This window comes from Bacillus rossius (genome assembly GCF_032445375.1).
Source record: "Bacillus rossius redtenbacheri isolate Brsri chromosome 9 unlocalized genomic scaffold, Brsri_v3 Brsri_v3_scf9_2, whole genome shotgun sequence".
Classification (NCBI taxonomy): Eukaryota; Metazoa; Arthropoda; class Insecta; order Phasmatodea; family Bacillidae; genus Bacillus; species Bacillus rossius.
In genome coordinates this window covers 15,792,455-15,812,089 of record NW_026962013.1, presented here as the reverse complement: position 1 = coordinate 15,812,089, position 19,635 = coordinate 15,792,455, and the positions used below count along the sequence as shown (strand labels likewise).

The 19,635-nt window shown below is 38.1% G+C and overlaps 1 protein-coding gene across 1 annotated transcript in view; it reads right to left on the bottom strand.

Annotated features, from left to right (window-relative positions):
• LOC134542854 (peroxidase-like) overlaps positions 1-19,635 on the bottom strand; it is a 68,286-nt gene that overhangs the window by 17,358 nt on the left and 31,293 nt on the right. The window lies entirely within an intron of this gene.

The window sequence follows — 19,635 nt, the reverse complement described above, 5'->3', positions numbered from 1 at the left end:
TGCTATTCTTTTTTTCTTCGGTACATTACAAAGCATTGTATTAATTTTTTGTCAAAATTAATTAATTTTCATTTTATTTCATTTATTATAACTGTAAATAAGAGATTTGGTCTCATTTACCCCCCCCCCCCCCCCAATTAATACAACCGTGCGAAGCCGGGTCGGGCAGCTAGTAGTATTATAAAATATTTCTTGGCAACTGGTTTCCAAATGGATATTTTGTAAAAGAACATAAAATTGTTTCCGATGAAGAGAGGTGCGGCATGTAAGAAGTCAGCGTGTTAAAGTTCGACAGGTCGGTAAAAATGGCGTCGGCGACGATAACGAAAATTTCACCCTCGACCTCGGCGTATCTGTCGCCAGCCGCTTCGTTAAAGGCGCCGGCAAACCTCAGCCAATCACGAAGCACCGTCCTCAAAACAAAACTGAATTTAACGAATAAATATGTCAATAAAATAAAAATTTAAAGCAAATATATCAGCGGAATTTTCTCTCAAATGTCATTATATTACGGTTAAAATCAAAGCACTGTTTGTAAACAAATTTCTGCGACTGCCAACAAGGCACTTTAGGCGTTTTGTCGCCAGGCGATGGTGATTAAAAACGTAAAAAAAAACCTAACATGCACAGTGTTAGTACTCTGTAATAGTGTTATATTACACTGTATTTAGGCAGCGTATGAATATGCGACAGATAAGATTTTTTTTTTTTTTTTGCAGTGACTGAGAATAATGCTGTTTGTGTCAAACCATCTAAAGACCAGTCAAGAAGAGATTCGATCAGGCAAAAGTAAATCATTCATATGTGTTTTCAAAGTACATCTTCTTTACATGCAGTGGTGTAAGGAGGGAATAGTTTATCAGAGCATAACAAAAAACGCTGAGCTAAAATGTGGAGCCATCTAAAGCGAAGAGAGGGAGGGGAAATATTGAGCACCCCACTCCTCACGCTCGGGCAAACGTTTGTGAAGCGACGCTATAGTTCTGCAGTTTTCGTTACGCTGGAAATTTATACAAAGTTTTTCTGTTTAAAAATGCAATAATATTAAATTAGTATACTTATATAAAACTTGCACAGTTTTTTTTTTTGCAAAGTAAATATAAAAGTAATATCTTAAAATAGAGATGCACAAAATTAAAAAAAAAATTGTTAAGTGCTGAGACATATTCATTATTACATACCAAACACAACATATGATGTGTTTATGAAACTCCTTTGCGATACGCTCGAAACTCCTCTACCAGCTACACGTTATGACTATGAGACATGGCGGTATCTTAGTATTTTATCGTGAGCTTCATTGTTCAGTTCTATCTTTCAAGTGAATTATTTAATTGGTAAGTTTATTTTCTAACACGCGTGGTGGCGTCACATTTTTTTTTTGACGTGATAACGTCTTATAAATCGATGAACTCCGGCTGCACGCACGAAAAATTGTCACGTTCCGCCTGAGCCGAGAATGCAAGAACCGGCCAACTACCGTGTGAGAAATTCTTCTATAATATCAAGCAGGTTAAGGCGGGCTTTTTAACTAATTGTTCGTTATTATATTTAAACAAATTATTTAAATTAAATTTGCAAAAACTGTAAATAATATTTGGAAATTAAAAATTCTGCAATTTTTCATCAATGTTTTCTTAGGACGTTATAACGTAAAATTATCGTCCGTAAACCGACTTTACAAACAACCCTTTTTTTTTTCATGTTCAGGTACACTACCGGTCAAGAGTGACACCAAACGTAACACGGTCGCCAGCCTTCTCCTTCAGACCCGGAAGGATTTTGCGATGCGAAGACAGACGTGACAGGTGGAATAAACAATGGAACGGCACCCGTGAAAATGCCGACGCCGTGACTCGGAGACTTTTTTTTTTTTCACTCGTGTGTAAAAGGGGACGCGAAGCGGAAAATTTCATCCGTCGGCGCACCTCCCTCCACATTTACGTTTATTTTTCCTGAAGCGGACGGCGGACGCTTGGTTGCGTATGAGCTTGGGGGGAATGGGGGAGTGGTGGTAGGAGGGGGAGAGAAAGAGTGTTTACGTTGTTTTGCCAGCTCGAGTTTCGCTACGGGAAATGTGTTATAATGCTCGCTACCGGGAACTCTGAAACACCGCGGAACCCGACGAACTCGCGGCTGACGATTTTGGCGGTCTCCATGGTGACGTCAGTGGTGCGTGTGGGCGTGTTGTCTCCGGGGCTAGCCGTCTGGCGGCGCAGGGGCTTCGCACGTCGCGAATTTCAAAACAAACATAAAGCGTAAGCTACCCGCTTCGCCCCCCCCCCCCCCCCCCCAAAAAAAAAAATCTTTAAATATTTCTCCCTGTGTCTACACACGTTTGAATTACACTTTACAATGTTCTGCTTACATAAAAAGACCTGAAAATTAAATATTGTTCCATGTCTTACTATTTTAACGAGTATACAGGGTTCAAAGAATAACCAAATTGTTTTAATCTATGTCTATTTGATAACTTATATTTACATAAGTGTCGCGTCCCACTACATTGCTATACTTCACGCTAAATCTCCGCTCAGTGTCTGTCAAAAAAAAAAACTTAACAAATGGTTCAACTATTTACACGCATCGCTGGAGTCTGTCTCGCCAGTAGCTCGCTCTCTTGTTGGGCCTTATCCGCACTCCAGTGTTCCCGAACACACTATTTCCCGCTACTCACTTGCATTCCGCGTCGTTAACGCCGCTTTGGGTTTTCCTCTCTTCGTTCACGAAGCCTCCCTCGCCAGCCGAACAATCACACTTCACTAAATTCGCGTTTCAAGGGGCTTCAGTGTTAATACAAGTAGTAGTACAATTATAGGATATTTGTTAGTTATGTGTGTGTTTTCAAATTTACATAAAATCTGAAAATTCTGTTTCTAGTAGAGTAATTTTTTTAATGTGCAACTGACGCATCCGCAGACAAAGCCTCGCCAACCCCAGTTGCTTGGTGTCGTCGTAGAAGTTCAGTTGGAACAAACATGGCGCCAAATAACAACACAGATCCACCACTATCTTCCCGATCGGTACTTTTGTTTTCTTTGAGATAATGTTTTTGTTACGCTCTGATGACGTCAACGCTTCGACATACCTTCGAGACTGTACAGAAGTTTCACTTTTAAAAACCTCAAAGAAAAGCGCAGTTCGGAACCGCGCCGTAGATTTTTTTCGTGAGAAAACGTCGGGATGAAATCATAACGAGTGATTCGTATTTTATCACTTTTTCTTTTTCTGTATTGACTTTCAACGACGCCTGCACATAGCGCGTAGACGTCTGTACTGTCGCTGGCCGTTGTGTGCCCGATGGGCAAGTTACGTAATTGCTTTGCGCCGGTTTTTCATTTCCTTTTCGACGCTGCCGTAGCTCTTGCATTTGCCTGGCACCGGAAGTTTTGGGATTTTTTGGATTCCTTTCGACTCGAACTTTCCTCTGACTTGTGTTTTCTGTAATTCCAAGCATATTTACGAGTCATATTAGATGGCATCTTCAAATATTTTGTAATTCACACTTTAATACCGATTTTTACCAATATTCCGGCAAATATTCGTATTTGTCTCACTTTGGGTCCTAGTAGTGCTACGCATGCTCTTCGCAATGACACCCGAATCAAATTCCCAGCTGAACGCGTTTCCACGCTACGCCAATTTATGACTTCACACAAAGCTAATTCGTTACAATCACGCGCACGCGCCTACACTGGTACGATGACGTCACAGGCAAAACAAAAACACGTACAGACTGGATCTATCCTTTTTGGGCTCAACCATTTTTGACGCATTATTAGTTAATTTGCGATTCAGATCTGACGGTATTTTGTCACACAGGAAGGTTCACTGTAACGAGCGAAACAGACGTTTTTCTTCACGTCCAAAAACGTTTGTTCTGGCGTCTCGACTTGGGGTCGGAGAACAGTGTGTTTCTCCACGGCTGGCGGGGTTCGACGCGCACCCATCCATCATCAGTCCGCTGTCCGTCTGGGGCCCGTGGGAGAGAGAGCCGCGTTGCCTCATCGGCCAGCCACGAACCGGGGCGCCGCCGGCCGTTTTCCCACACGTTAGCGCGATGCCCCAAGGGGGGCTCTTCTCTTCCTCTCGTTCATTCCCGCGTCCCTTCGGGTCCCGGGAAGTGACCGCTCTGGCCAGTCACGTGACGTAACGAACCAGGACTCAACCCCTCTTCTCCTCCCCGCACGCATCACCCTTTCTCCCGCTACGGCGACGACGGCGTCGTGGTATTCCTCCGATCCTCAGCTTTCACATTCCGTCGCTTCGACCCCCCACCAAAATTCCCCTGGAACCTTCGTAGCTTTTTGTAGCCCAGCGGGCTGATTGTGAACACACACGTTTCGCGATGCAAGACTAGAAGGTCGTGTGGACTACCGCAGGAAGAAGCTGCGTGATTACAAACACAAACATTTCCCGTTGAACCCCGGCAACTGGTGACGTTCTGACTGTATACAAAGTAACCTATGAGTGTTAACACACATTTTCAGAAAGGTAATTATCGCACAGGTGCTACGTTATATGCCACGTGTGTATCAGTTGGTGGTGTGAAACGAATAAGAGGTTAGCGATGTAATTTAATTATAATAAATATTAAATAATGTGACATTTTAGTGGCAAGATTTTTATTTTTATCATGGCTGGGACTGTTAAGGAGCCAAACCTATTTACAATGAAGTTTAACGTAAATAATATTTGAGGTTAGGAAGTGTTACGGTAGAATTTTTTTCTATGTCTTTATATTTGCTTTGGTAATATACAGATTTCAAAATTGACTCCATCTTTAAATTAAATAGTTATCAAACATATCGCGGATAGTTTATTTGTCCAAATTAAAAAAATAAATCTAAAAAAACTATATTTTATTTATAAGTGAAACAAATATTTATATTTTACTGACACGATAGTTTATTTAACCCACACGTTAATTATTCAGTAGTTAATGGCCCTTCGACGTCACTGATTTATTTCGTGACTCGCAAGTCTCCCGGAACATAAGGAAACACATGCCGCATGTTGATTCGTGATCACCAGATGCGGTACGTGTTTCGCCAGAGCACCGAGAACACCGCAAGTCTCCGCGAGTGTTCATAATCAGGCGGCAGGAAAATAACAAGAATTTTCCCATAACTGATTTTTTTTTTTTTCGCACAAAGGTTGAATCTACCACGCAGTAGAACTCGTACGTCGCGCAGAAAACTTGCCGTTGATTTCCTAGATGTAGGACGACTTCTTACAGCGTTCCATTAAAGTGTTTGTTATTTATGAACCTACTGTTGTAGACGCTTAAGTTATAAGTAAAAAAACGTTATTTCACACAACCATGTTTCGATATCAAAGATGAAATTTAAATTGATTAAATTTGTGTGATATGTTGTTTCATTTCGGTCACGGAAATAAAATAATAATGGTTTGCATAAAAAAATGAAGTGCCAAAGGTGAAAAACCCACTTATTCAAGGCGGTATGATTGTAAAGAGTCTAACGTAATTAGTAATATCGTCGAAGTGTGTGTCGTATTGCAGCAAGCTAACGCGGTGTGACGTTTGTTACACGCGACCTCATTGGCCAAAAAACATTCGACAATTCGACAGTTTACTGTACTTGTTTAGGTAGTATTGTACACGTGTTTAGTTTACACAGCGGATTGCGTTTTAATTATATTCCCGCAAGGAAGAGTTATTTATTATGATCACTTTTTTGTAGCAAATGATTTTCGATGCATCCCCAAGTTCTATATTACTTTGGTGGATGTACTCCAAGCAACAGACTAATGAGATGTATTTTAATGGAGCTCTGAGACGCCGTCATTTAAAACCTAAATGCACGTTTTCTCTGTGACGCACAAGGTATGAGAAGGTTTACTTTTGGTATGGTCGACACTACCACTGTGCAAAACTTAACTAATAATTCTCTATCTCTCTATCTCATAATGTATACCTCTATACCTATATATATATACTTCTCTATCCATATTTATCTCTCACTATATTTATATATATATTCGTTTAAAATCTCCCGAAAGCTCTTCACAGAGAAATTTGAAATTTTGATACAAAATACACACGCGTGTTGTTATATAACTATTACACAACTGCGACCGGTAAACTTTACCCTGTAGCAACGGGTCTGCACTTCGACCTCATCGCTTTTTGCATAGGTGCTTCAGTGGACATTTAGATTTTGACCGCGGAATATATTTATAAATTAAAAAAAAAAACATTTAACCAGTCTGGTATTAGATTAATCTTTTTGTTTGGTTTATTATGCAACAATATTCACAATATCCAGCTGTCAAGGCCTGTAATTTTTGCTGAAGCACAGTAAAAAAAAAAAGTGATACCTTGTCTTGAACAAAGTCTATAGACGTGCTTCCTTTTGTAACCATTTGGAAAGGGAGAGTTTACACCATAGCACCGATTTCCCCCCACCTTTTATTGGTTCAACCATCACCCAGTTGTTTCAACTATCTCGCCCATTGGCCGGGCCAGTCGTGACCCGGAGGCGGGGCTCCGAGTCGGAGATCCACGTGACTGTGACGTCACTCCCCACCCGACCGTTGAAGGCGCAGCACGAGTCCCGCTACGCCCATAGACTAAAGATGTTGCAGACTGATTTTTTCTTCTTCTTTTTCGTTTCTTGCGCACAGTCCCGTTATTGGCTTACGCTCCGCAAATAGATATGTCCAAATGAGCTCACGTAAACGATGACACTTTTGTTTAGTGGTCGGTATTTTAACACAAAGCGATTATGATACGCTTGCAAAATACGATAATCATTCTATAGCATCGTTGTTTAACGTGTTAATTTTTTTTTTTTCAGTGGAAGGGGTGGGCGGAGAATAAGAAAATATGGAGAACTTTTCGTTTATCTTTCATTTCAGGCGTATTCTTCGTTGAAAAGTCCATGAATTCACTGTTATTTCTAACAGTTTTATGAAATTCGAGCATAATATGAAATAAATGTATCCGATGGTTATGTTTACATTTTCCGGGAACAGGGAGGATTCCGGTTCTATTCTTTCTGCGTGTACCCTTGATTATGACCATTCAAGCGAATATGTCACGAGTTATTAGTTTCTGTAGATGTTGCTCTACCACATTACTTGTTATACGACTCCATAAATGAAACCCATAGAGCAAATGTGTGTACAAATGGAAACCCATAGAGCAAATGTGTGTAAAAATGGCATGCATAAGCTGCGCAGAAGAATTTTTTCTGTATGTTTATCCAACAATTGAATTGTCGTTTGCAAGCAATTGCATATGTTTTTTTTACAGCATCTTATTAATGTATTAATTTATTTAAATTTGTAACATGATCCCCAATAGTTTGGGAACATTTTAGGTGGGAACGACAGTTCTGATGTCACATCTTAAGACGATTATTGTATTTTACGCATGAGACAAGAACTGTTCTGCATCATATCGTTACAGAATGAAGTATTACCGATAACTATAGAGCGCCTCACTCTTAGTTTGCAGTACAGAATAAAAGGCAAGCGCTGTTTTAAGAGTTTTGCTACTCGGCGACATAGATCAGTTGCGTTACACTAAATTTCATATGACCTATCTACACTAAATATTTTATTTTTTAAGCCATAAAAAATTATATAAAGTTGTAGTTTAGGTTCTCATATCATTCAATCTTTTCAAGACTATAAAGTAATGTCTATTGGCAGTATAACTAGTCGTTCTGAAAATACTAAATCAATTCTAAACGCCAATTATTTCACAAGAGACATAATTTGTCATTATAGTTTTCAGGCATTCCATTAAATCATACGCTAGGTTCGTACAGAGACAATATTTCAATATAAAATTGTAAAAAAAAAATGTTCACAAAGGCGTTTGAAACCAAGGTAGTAGCTTCAGGTGCTATTTCCTTATAAATATGAGACGTCCTGCGTCCCAAGTATATTTTTACATGTAAAATTTAACTATATTAAGTAATTCAGGGCATCATTTGCTTTTTCTATTTACTCTTAATCTTTATTTGTTTTCCGAAACATTACAAAGTTGTGTCTAGAACTGTTGTGCTCTACGGCACATAACTGGCAACAGCCCAACCCGAGTCAAGGACAGCGCTAGTGGCAGAAATCATGAGTTGGAAAGAGAGAGTGAATGTGCGTCACACTGCATCCTGCAAACTGGGGATGAGATGCGCTGACCTCGTAAGTGTCGGCAGCTTCACTCAGGGTGGGCGCACACAGCATCAGACAAGACGCGACACCGCGCGATATCTCACGACTATAAACACCGTCTTCTCGCGACAGCTTTACACCGTATTCTTGTCACGTTATTTATTCCAACATTCTGGAAATAAAAATGGCTTCCAAGAGAGACTATGTAAAACAGGTCTTTTCTGTGCTAAACATATTAATCCATCTGCATCCAGCTTCATGCTGCATAAAAAATCAATTTATTACTTTGCAAGTGAATATTTACTCAAATACTGAATCACAGCCCGTAACTAGTCAGTTATAAACACACCACGATGCACATTTGCTGTACAGTATTTTCATAAAAGAATGTTCCAGTTATAAATTTTCATAGTATCAACTGCAAGCGTTGCAGAGTGTTGGTTCAAGGTCACAAGTAAAGAGTAACTCAAACAGTTTTAGGTAAGCGCAAGCAAGAGTACTGCCTCGTTTTCTCGCTTGCAGCGCCACCTACGCAAAATGGCGACTCCTGGGCGTAAAGCGATTTGTGTTCTGCAATTTGCTAAGAGTTAATTCTGAAATTTCAGTGCCACGTGCGTTTCGTTTAAAGTATTAATTGTGATCCCACATGTGGCCTCCACGTTCACCTGACATAATGATATGTGATTTTGTTTTCCCTTGGGGCTATATAAAAAAAACGTGTTTACGTTCTACAGCTACCAAATGATTTACCAGAGTTGAGACATAACTGATTAGGTTATTGCTTCCATTGCTTCGGTCTTGTTAACCAAAGTGTGGGGATAATTGGGCTTTAGGTTGGATGTGTGCCGTATAACTAAAGGTGCACTCTACTCTTAATTTCACATGCCTGTTATAATTCAACAGGTTCCTGTTTCACAGCCAGGTTTTAGATAAACAACTTAAATAACTTTGGAAGTATACATATTAACGTTTACAAAAATTCTAAAGCATTTTTCAGCTAAAAAATATAAGGTTAATATTATTGTATAAAAAATATCTTACAGTTTATTGGTTACTTTTGAAGGTTGGCAATTCTTTCGTCTAAACTACCGCACCTCTGGTTGTACAGATAGCTTGAGTGCAGAAAGTGACCAGATACCTCCACATAAAATTTGAATAGCACGACGTTAATGATATGGATGTAGTCCAGACACGATCAAACGATCTTGGGCGTGGCAACTTTCTAATGTGGGCCTTGTTTGTATAGGCTAGGTGCGGCTGCGGGTACAGGCAGCGCTCGTTAAAAGTTGCAACTTTCAAGTTATTTGTTCAGGTCAGTATGTTCTAAAGTGATTGGAGCATACGGAATCAGTCACACTGCCATTTCAATTTTTTAAAACCTGTTCGTATGTTTTTTTTAGCCGTACTCAAGAAGGAAGTGGTAAGTATTAACAAATTTATATGTTTGTGTGTGTATATATACACAATACGTATGTTTAAAGATTCAGTTTCGTTTACATTATTATTAAGAATATATATTTTAAAACTAACGCAAAAAATCTAAAATAGTAGATTTCTGCCTACCAATACATGGTCATGATCTTACGGAATAAGAATATTTTCATAGCGATATAGTTTTATACAGAGATGGGTGCATCAGAACGCTTTGCATAGAAATTTAAATACATCCTGTCTTTTTTTTTCAAATTTATTGGCATGGAAAGTATGAATAAATATGCATCTAATATATTTTTTTCGCTGTTTTATGTTGGTATTGATTAGCAGTCAACAGTATGTAGCTCCTCTTCGAGGAAATAACTGACTGTTTTAAGTCAGTGACTGAATATAGTGTAATATTTACATGAAATAACGAATGTTGGGTGTCCAAAGCTGATTTCTGTGTTCTATCGTCTGTGAAAAAATACTTCAAAAAATTATTTGCTTATATTCTTATTTATTTCTACAGCTTTCAACGTCTTACATTTAAAGTTTTCAGGTGAACCCGACAAGTGCACGCCGAGTTGGTGATATCATTTCCATGTCATCTATGGGCGGAGGGGGGGGGGGGGGTTAAGGTTTTCGGGGGTAGAGGGGGTGGAAGGATATTCCTGTGAATTCATCGCGATATATATTTCTTGCAATGGTATTTGGGTAGCGGATTTCGCCTCGTTGTCTCTGCCAAAAGTTATTTTCGGTTTATGAAAGGTCACGCTAGTGATGTGCGCGCGGTTTTATTTGCAGCCCATTAGACAGTGCTCAGTGAACACTTGTTGAGAAAAATTCGAGACGAAACAAAACGCAAATATACGCTATCATGATCAGGGGCGTAGCCAGGGGGGGGGGGGGTTAGGGGTTCAACCCCCCCCCCCCCTAGCACCAAATCTTTAATTATTTTCTTATTCATCACTCAAACAAATTTCATATTAAAATTAATAAAAAAATTTCCATTGCAATATTTAAATTTAAGAACCGAAAACTGCTAAAATAGCACTATTTTACACCTTAAAATCCAAATTTTCCCGGGGGAGGACCCCAGGACCCCCCGATTTAATACGGGGGGGACATGCTTCTTAACACCCCCCATACACAAATCCTGGCTACGCCACTGATCGTGATAAACATAGAGGAAGACGTTCTCGAATAACGGCAACGGCAAAGAGGAACGAGATAGCCCAACAATGGCGCATGTGACCCGGGCCTAGACTGCGCGCGGGAAACGAGCGAGCATGCGCCGCACGGTGACGTCACATCCCGGGGGGGGGGGGGAGGAAATGGGAGGCCCGTGTTTCTTTCCTCTCGCGCGAAATCGCCGCGCGCGTGATTTGAGTGCATCACCCAGACCGGTCCAGCTTCGAGGCGAAGAACAGGAAACCATCTGAACCCGTCGCGTCGCCGTGTGCCTCGTGACTTTCCCCGGCTCCAGACTGCAGTGTTGCCAGGTCTCCCAAAACAACACCCTTCCTGCAATCCAACATTCCTTTTAACCAGCTGCATGGTTACACGGAAAGTGTGTGACCCCTTTTGTTTCTTCGGTCAATTGTAACGTCTATTTGCATTGCATTGTGGAAACAGTTTTAAATGACTTTAAAAAAAAATGAAAATTACTCTTTTTAACCACAGAGATTCTAATTCATACTTCCTAACCAACATCTGAATTTAACAAGCACCTATTTCCGCAATGAATTTGGGCGGTACAACATGGCGAGGATAAGAAGTGACTTCAACCAAGTCCCAGCCAGCATGCCGTCTCCTGAAATGTCCTGATTTCATTCTTTTCATCCCTATATTTACAAGTTAGTTTTTAAATAACGTACCATTAACAATACAAATGAATTTTAATTAGAAGAGGTAGAAACCGACAGTTTCCAGGCCATAACAATTTTATTTGGCTTAGTTTTTAAACTTGGGCTGTCTTTAAAACTTAGTAAATAATTTAGTAAAATGCTTGAAGTTAATACTAACTGGGTTCTTTAAGTAGTTTCCCCAGTGAAGTCAATGGCGGTTGTTATTGAATTCATTTTTGGGGATTAATGATGTCGGTAGACACTACGTTATGGTGTTTCGAAATTCTTTAATGTGTGGTCTCTACACAAACGAAAGAAAAATTTAAATTGATATTAAATGAAACAACATTCTTAAGGCATACAATCTTTTGAAGGTAGTTCTTTATATACTTATCTCTTCGCATTAAGAAATATATTTTATATTTATTTTTACTTTATTAGTAGGCACCCGGAAATTTTCGGATTCATCTGGTGTCAGGATAGAATTAAAAATCCTTCATGTTCTCAGCCCATGTTTAATTTGAAAACACTCAGTGAAACTTTATTTATCTATGAAAAATAAACGAAATATCTCAACTTTAAACGGAAAAATATATATTTGCTTCTTACTCAGGTAAACATAATCATACTTTAAAATCATTAAATATTCAGACTTTTATGTTAACACTTCATCAACATTTTTTTTTCTCGAATAACCGCTTCAAGGAAAAATTTCTCTACTTCGCAACGCTGCAATGGAGTGCAAACTTGTTGCCGAGAACAACGTTTGAAGTATTTACCAACTTCTCCTGAGGGATAGCGCAAGAGTAAAATTGCCTTCCTTAATAATTCTTGAGAATGTGGTGGTATTGAATCTGTGGTAGCATGTACCAAAATTTCACGACCATGGTTCCTTAATAACTTATAACTAAATTTTACAACAGTGGCTTTTTAAACTACAGAAGAGCATGGCATTGTGTCAAAAACATAGAAAAAGTAGTGAGATATAGATGTGCAACTCTTACAGTGGAAATTGAAACCATGTGTTACGTGACATCTGACACTATCTGTTGGGTGGGCCCATAACTATCAGGAAAAAAAACAAATGTGGATCCAAAGTTTTAGGTCTGTAATGTTAATTTATCCTCCAGACGACTAATTACCTGGTAAAAGTGATTTTAACTGCAAAAAGCACTTAATGATGTTCTGTAATTAATAAACAAGCATATTTTATATATTAATGAGCAGTAGATGCAAAATTTCTGGTATTTCACACCACAAAATATGTGGCAACAAGAATACAGTGAATTTATTTTCACCTGTTTGTTTGCATGATAATAGCTTGTGCATTAATTTTCGCAATCAATGTAGGTCTGTTAGTAATATATTATGAAAGCTACTATCCAGCGGGTGGGTGCAAAACCACTTCCAAAAAACTAGGTCTTAGTCTCGGCAATTGGAGTTTCTCCCCCGTAGGCAAAAAAAAAAAACGCAAGATCTAACTGTTCCAATCCTGGACACAAAAATGAAGCGTCATTCTCAGGTGACGGCTACTTAATTATTACTGGTCCGTGAGCCACCTTTAATCTTAAAATCAGCACACTTAGTTCCCCGCCGTCGTATCCAAATGATTCGAAAAAAGTGACGGGGTTGCAATCTTGCATTGACTTCCCACGCTGAGAATCATAAGAACATTGTAGTTCCTGGTGCAGCTATCATGCGCCCATGGCCGAGCATGTGGAAATACGGCGGATTCAGTAAACTATTAACAATTACATCTTCTTATAAAATAATAATATTTCTGATTAAAGCTGAAGGGGGATTAATTTCGTTGTGGAAATACGTTCGTAGTTATGTAATTTACAAAATTACTAGTTCTGTAGGCCACGAAAGAGGAAGAAAATAACCCGACTCCCAACTTAATTAGTTATAGCTCATTAAAACTTTTCCGCATCAAGTGAAGCACTCGTTTTTTTCGGCCTGGAAAGGTAGAATTATCTCGTCAGGGACCGAGTGAGATGGAGCAACGATAAAACGTTTGACTCGTCTTTCCGTCCATCCTGATTAAGGTTTTGCTTGATTTTCCGAAGGAAAAACTCCGTGTAAAATCCGATGGTTCCGTAAATTGGACAATGGTTGAATAACTACTTTGCATTAAATTATTTAACAAATTGTTGAAGTATTATTTGTAAACAAGCGCACAACTCGATGTTAACAACATCTGATTTTGAAATTTCTGATCACAAATCGTAAGCCAATGACAGACAACTTAATGCGCAAAAGGCAATAATTATTCTAGACTGTGAAGGCAAACAAGTAAAAGTAAGTCAAATAAATGTTTTTTCTAGATTTACATTTAATTTTTAACGTTACACTGTAATCTGTTTTGTGTGCTTTGTGTGCAGTGTGTTTTGAAACAACATTTCTCAATACATGAGAGGGAATAACTTTCAGTATAAGCAGTAATATAGTATTAATATAAATTATAGTAAATTATATTACATTTTGATAATTTTGACTTAAACTTATTTTTATGCCTAAACATCTATTACTTGTCGTTATCATAAAATAAAAAAATGAGTCTGAATTCGACCGACGGAGTTAGGCTGCAGGTTTATCAGGAAAACACACATTATCCATACAGCACGGTGGAGCTGAAGAAGATTTTAAACTGAAAATCATACAGATATTATTTAAGATAAAACTTTATTTAAGATAAAATATTATTTTATTTAAGATCAAACATTATTATATTATTCAAAACAAAGATATACAACCATAGCAAAACATTTTGCTGTCGTTAAATTATTTTATTGAAATAATTAGGTGTTGAAAGACGCCTTTATTTTCCACAATTTTTGTCACGTGGACCATTGACAAAATCCGTGGTATTTTTTATAAACTCGTTCATTCATACATAATCCAAACGCTTAGAGTTCCATTTTAAACACTTTCTCAATTATTGGAACATACAAATGTTATTCAGCTCCAACTTCAAAGTCGTGCATCAGCCTTGGGAAGCGCTTTCGACCTTAAAGTCGTGTATTTATAGGTTATGTTTTCAACTTATTTCGTCGTGATGACCCTGCAGCCGACGTTTGACGAATTCAGACTCAGCCTGATTTTTGTATGTGTAGTTTGCGGGACGGACGCAAATGAGTGGGTTGTCCGTGGCCCCCCACAAGGGTGGGGCTGGGTGGACCCCTGTGTCCAGGGCCCGGGCCCAGTCCTGTATACTTTAAAATGTTTAAATATTATAATTTTTTAAAAAACTAGAAAAAAACATATTGAATATTTTATAAGTAAAGCTTAGTTTGGACTTTAAAAATAGCAACCATAATTATACCCTGTGTTTTCAGGTTAAATAACATTCTAGAAAGAGTGTAGGTAAGAAATAACCATGCTATATTAAAATTTAGCACGGGGTGGGGGGGGGATAACACGTCTCCGATCCTGGATCCAGGGCCAGTAATCGAATGTGGTGGCCATGGGGTGGTCCTGACGAAATCAGTGCCCATGCAGGTAGGCTAATGACGCGGCGTGTCGCGACGGACGCGCCTCGTTGCGGAGAAGAGCAGAACTTAAGTCCGCACTTGGCCTCCACGTGAAAGTGACGGTAAGGGGGGGGGGGCGTGTGGTGAAGGAAGAAGGCGGAGAAGGTGGCGGGGGGGGGAGAGAGGGTTTGATGGTGAACGGCATGAAACAAACAATGCGCTTCCGCCCGACCACTTCCCGGCGGCATTTTACCCGCCGCATTGACTGCACGCTCTAGTACACCCACATACACACTCACACACTCTCTCTCTCTCTTAAAAAAGTTAAAGTCTGTGTCTCAAATTCGTCAGTCGCCGAAAGTACCACCGGTGGTGTGGTGCCAATTTCACGAAAGCCGTTTGCGGCTCCAATCTTCCGTGTGCTTACAATTAGCTTTATTTACACCGCGTTTTTTTAACTGTTTGAAATGTTTTGTTTCATATATTTATAATATAGTTACACGCACGTTATGTCGGCAGGTATCTTATCATTCGTGAATGGTTTGGAGTCATGACTAATACGGAACAAGATTTGTCATATTATTATAGCTTAAAAAGAAAGCCATCAAATACGTATGTTGGGCCATTTCATCGTCACGGCATTGGTAATGTCAGAAGTAAACTGTCCACTGCATGTTTCGTTTCTAAGTAATTTCATAAATGTTTTTTTTTTTTTTTTTAGTTTGGTCCAAAACCTAAATATAGTCACTTCTGCAAGCATGGCTCGCGCGTTGTTGTGTTTCGTTTCGCAAATAAAATTAATAATTAACCTATTAAGTTTTTGCTTGCATGTTAGACTGATTGTTCCAGCATCAGTACCCACAAGTTAAGAAACTTTTAACAGTGGTCGTAAAAGCTTGGGATGCTTATTATAAAATTCGAAAGAGAATATGGTTTTGCAGCAATTAATCAGATGTCCGAAGCTAATCAAGCAGAATTAAATATATTGGGTATGAATAAAAGAGAATACATTGAATTCCTAGTGCTTCTGATGGGGTGCTTCCAAATCGCCATCGCTGTCGTCCGACTTCAAACGAGTGGCAGTTAATTTCGCCCACGAGTCTCGCCACTCCTCAATGCATTGGTGTCACGATGTCTGCCTACCTACAAGGCGTGCCATCGGCACTTTTTTCGACATTATGGGGTCGCGTTGTAACGATTCAACATTTCCCGATTCATTTCTTGGTAAATGTTTTCTCTCTTCATTACATTTTCTGCCGATTGTGATACTTTAACTTTGGGAATTTTATTATATACACCTTGTTAGTCACTTTTCTGTAAGTCATCGTACAGATAATTGTCAATTTTAAGCAACAGTTAGGATTTTAATTAATTACACATATATATATAAATATATATATAAAGTGCATAGGGTATTTTTTATACAAGCAACATTTTGTTCCATTTAAATTATATGCAAATCCAAATATTTCAGAAAAATCCTTCCTGTGAAACTGTTTTAAATAGCCTCTTACATTTATACTTCGAGCATTTTCAAATACTGCGTATCGAGATGGCCATGATCTGTAAATGAATTTCAGCTTATTAATTGTTGGCCTATTTGTTTGTTTTTTGTTTTTTTGTCGCATGGAAATTTTTAAATCTTAAAATTACTTGGCATTAAGTATGTATTCATTATGTCTAAACGGTTAATTCTATGTTTTTTTTTTAATTTTTGATTTGGTATGTTTACCTATTCCTCTAATTATACCATTGAAAACACGTGACGTGGCGATTTGCCTTTCTACAAGATAGTGTTTACCTTAAGACGTTTTATTTTTTCTACACAATTCCGAACTCTAAAGTTAACATTAGTGCGATATTTAAAATTAAGTATACTGGAAAATATTCCTATTTATAATTTTTTTAACTAAAACTAATTATTGATAGTAAGCAACAAATGCTAGTGATTTTATTTTCTTTCAAGTGTATCATTTTAATTTTAAGTCATAACTTGAAATAACAACAATCAACATTAAATTGAGTCTATCGAGTTGTCTTTTCTGTCCAGTTAAGGGGCCTCCCTAGTAAAAATCTTCAGCGCGGTGGGCCACTGGCCACGTGCTACGGCCAGTGGTTGGGCGGGGCGATATACCTGAGCCTGTCGCCTGCGCCCTGGTGGAGGGGGGAGAGGGCGTTTCAGCGAGGGGGGCGGAATAATGGGAGGGTTGTCATTGTGTGGAGTCCATTTGCAGCTCATACCTGCGTTATCTGCGAACAAGATCGTGGCAAGAAAGGTGACTGTTTTTCCCTTTCGCTACATTCAACCAAAAGGATAATGTTCTCGCATTGCCTTGCTTGCTTCCTGACAGTGTTTATTAACTTGAAACATTAAATTAGTGTTGCGATCCAGTCCATATCCATGAAATGCAAACAATCGTCAATTCTGTTTAAAACATGTATTTTTATTTTTTAATTAACGTTCTACATAATTAAGAGATTTACATACATTACAAAAAATGCTGTCACCAACAATCGATGTGTTAGCTTGTGTTTTCAGGGGGGAAAAAATGCAAAAATTATATCATTAAAAAAATTTCCAACATTATACTTTCGAACTGACATTTGTGTGATGAATGGTTTTGCACGAACAGTTATGCTTTCATTCATAAAAGTATTCCGCACCGCGACGAGAAATCACGTCCTACTAATAATTGAGTAAAAAAACTGGGAATAAAATGATGAAAATAATATTAATTATTTTTACTCTTAGACACAAATCAACTTTTTAAATCGCAATAACGACAAATAAATTTTTAACTTACTTCCTGAATAAAAAGTGCATGTCAAACTTACTTTTAAATTCTGTAAAGAAAAAAAAATGTCAGGAACAAACAAGTGTTCCCACCAACGACACATCGTCAACTTTGTATTCTAGGGTTCACGTCGTATTCAGTTACACTAAATATTACTGCATATTATTATTTTCTGGCTCTTATTACATGTTTAGCATTTTATTTTATTTTTGCATATTTTTTTAATGACTTTAACGTTGCATAATATGATGAATAATTATACACGAATGAACTGGAATCCCGTTTCGAGTTACATACAGACTGTTCACTACGAGCAGTGTAAATTTCTTAGCTGTTGCAACAGCGGCCTACAGGTGGATTCAGACTGCAGGCTTAGTCAGTCACGCTGAATCCACCTGAGTTCAGATTTTATCGAAGACAAGTGCGGGTGGTATGGAAGAACTCAGTGTGCACTGACTGTTGTGCTCAAGGTGTCAGTGAAATGTATAGCTGGAATCACGGGCGAAAATTTGTAGGATTCCCATGAGGCCCACGGGATAACGTGAAGATTTTGCAAATGCAAGCGGGCCCCCTCAGACGGACTTTTTTATTTCAGGGAGGTTCGGGCCACCCTGAGATTCTCCCCTCCTCCCGGAATCTACGCATGCAGCTGGAATTAATTTTTAGCCAAGTACGTCATTTGGTGCTGTATTTAGGCTGTCAAAGAAGATACGAAATATGGCTGCTTTGATAATTGACGATAACTCCTTTTTATTGTGGAATAGTACCCATCTACAAAGAAATCCCTAAATATACCACCACTACTGTTGGGGATTTTCTATACAAATTATCAAAATAATTTTGGTTTCGTCACTGTCACTAGCTATTATTGTATCATACGAAAACATGTATGTTTTGTGTATTAATTTACGGTATTCATCTCTGTCAAAAAAAATAAAATATATTTTTCGATAATAGAGTGTAAGCAAGGTAGAATACAATGGCTAATTTTAAAATAAAAATGGAATAAAGTATTTTTTGCTTGCAGTAGTTCAAATTTTTGAATTAATTTAGTTGTTTGTTTAAAAAACCCTTCTAAAATCAAAGAAACTACCTACTTCCTAAATAGATAAATAGTGCTTTAAGATCACACGCTTTCATAAATATTTAAACGCCAACATTTAAAATGTAGATTTCACATAATGATAAAATCTTATCTATTTTCATGGTCACGCCTATTGGAAATAATACACAACAATTCGTCATATATGTTTTTTATGCTTTTAATAACTACTCTACACATGAGCAAATTTCAATATACATAAAACTGAGGAACTCTGCATTACATTTTTAATCTGTGTACGACACTAACAGAAATTGAAGCATAAAACAACATTTTAATTTTTTAATTAATAAGTATTTCATCAACGTGAGCTTTGCTTTCATCTCAATGAAGCCACTCTACATAGAGGAAGTGCACATGTATTCAGTCTTAACATTAGACCCTCCGGATCACAGAGTAAACGAATGAATGGAATTCATAACATTACGCAGGGTTTTAAGACATATTTTCCCTTCTACTCAATCGCAACATCTAACTTAGCACGTAAAATGGTTTCAGTAAACATAACATAAAAAATATTCGCCCCATGTACAGTAGAGGAAACTAAAATGTTTGGAACACTGTAAACTAATTGTATTGTCATTTCTGTAGTCGCTCGAAGTGGCAAACTATGTATCTTTGTTCAATAAAACGAAATATTAAAACAAACAAACAATAACATTACGTTCAGACAATTCGTTACGTGAAGTGAATGTAATAAAATACACAAGACAGTTACACACACCATTACCAAAACACAATCCCATAAAAATCATAATATTACATGTCGACTTAAAATTATTATTATTCACCATGATAATTTCTTACGGGTAGCCAGCAACAAAGGGACACAATTTTTATTAATTTAATTAAATTTGACA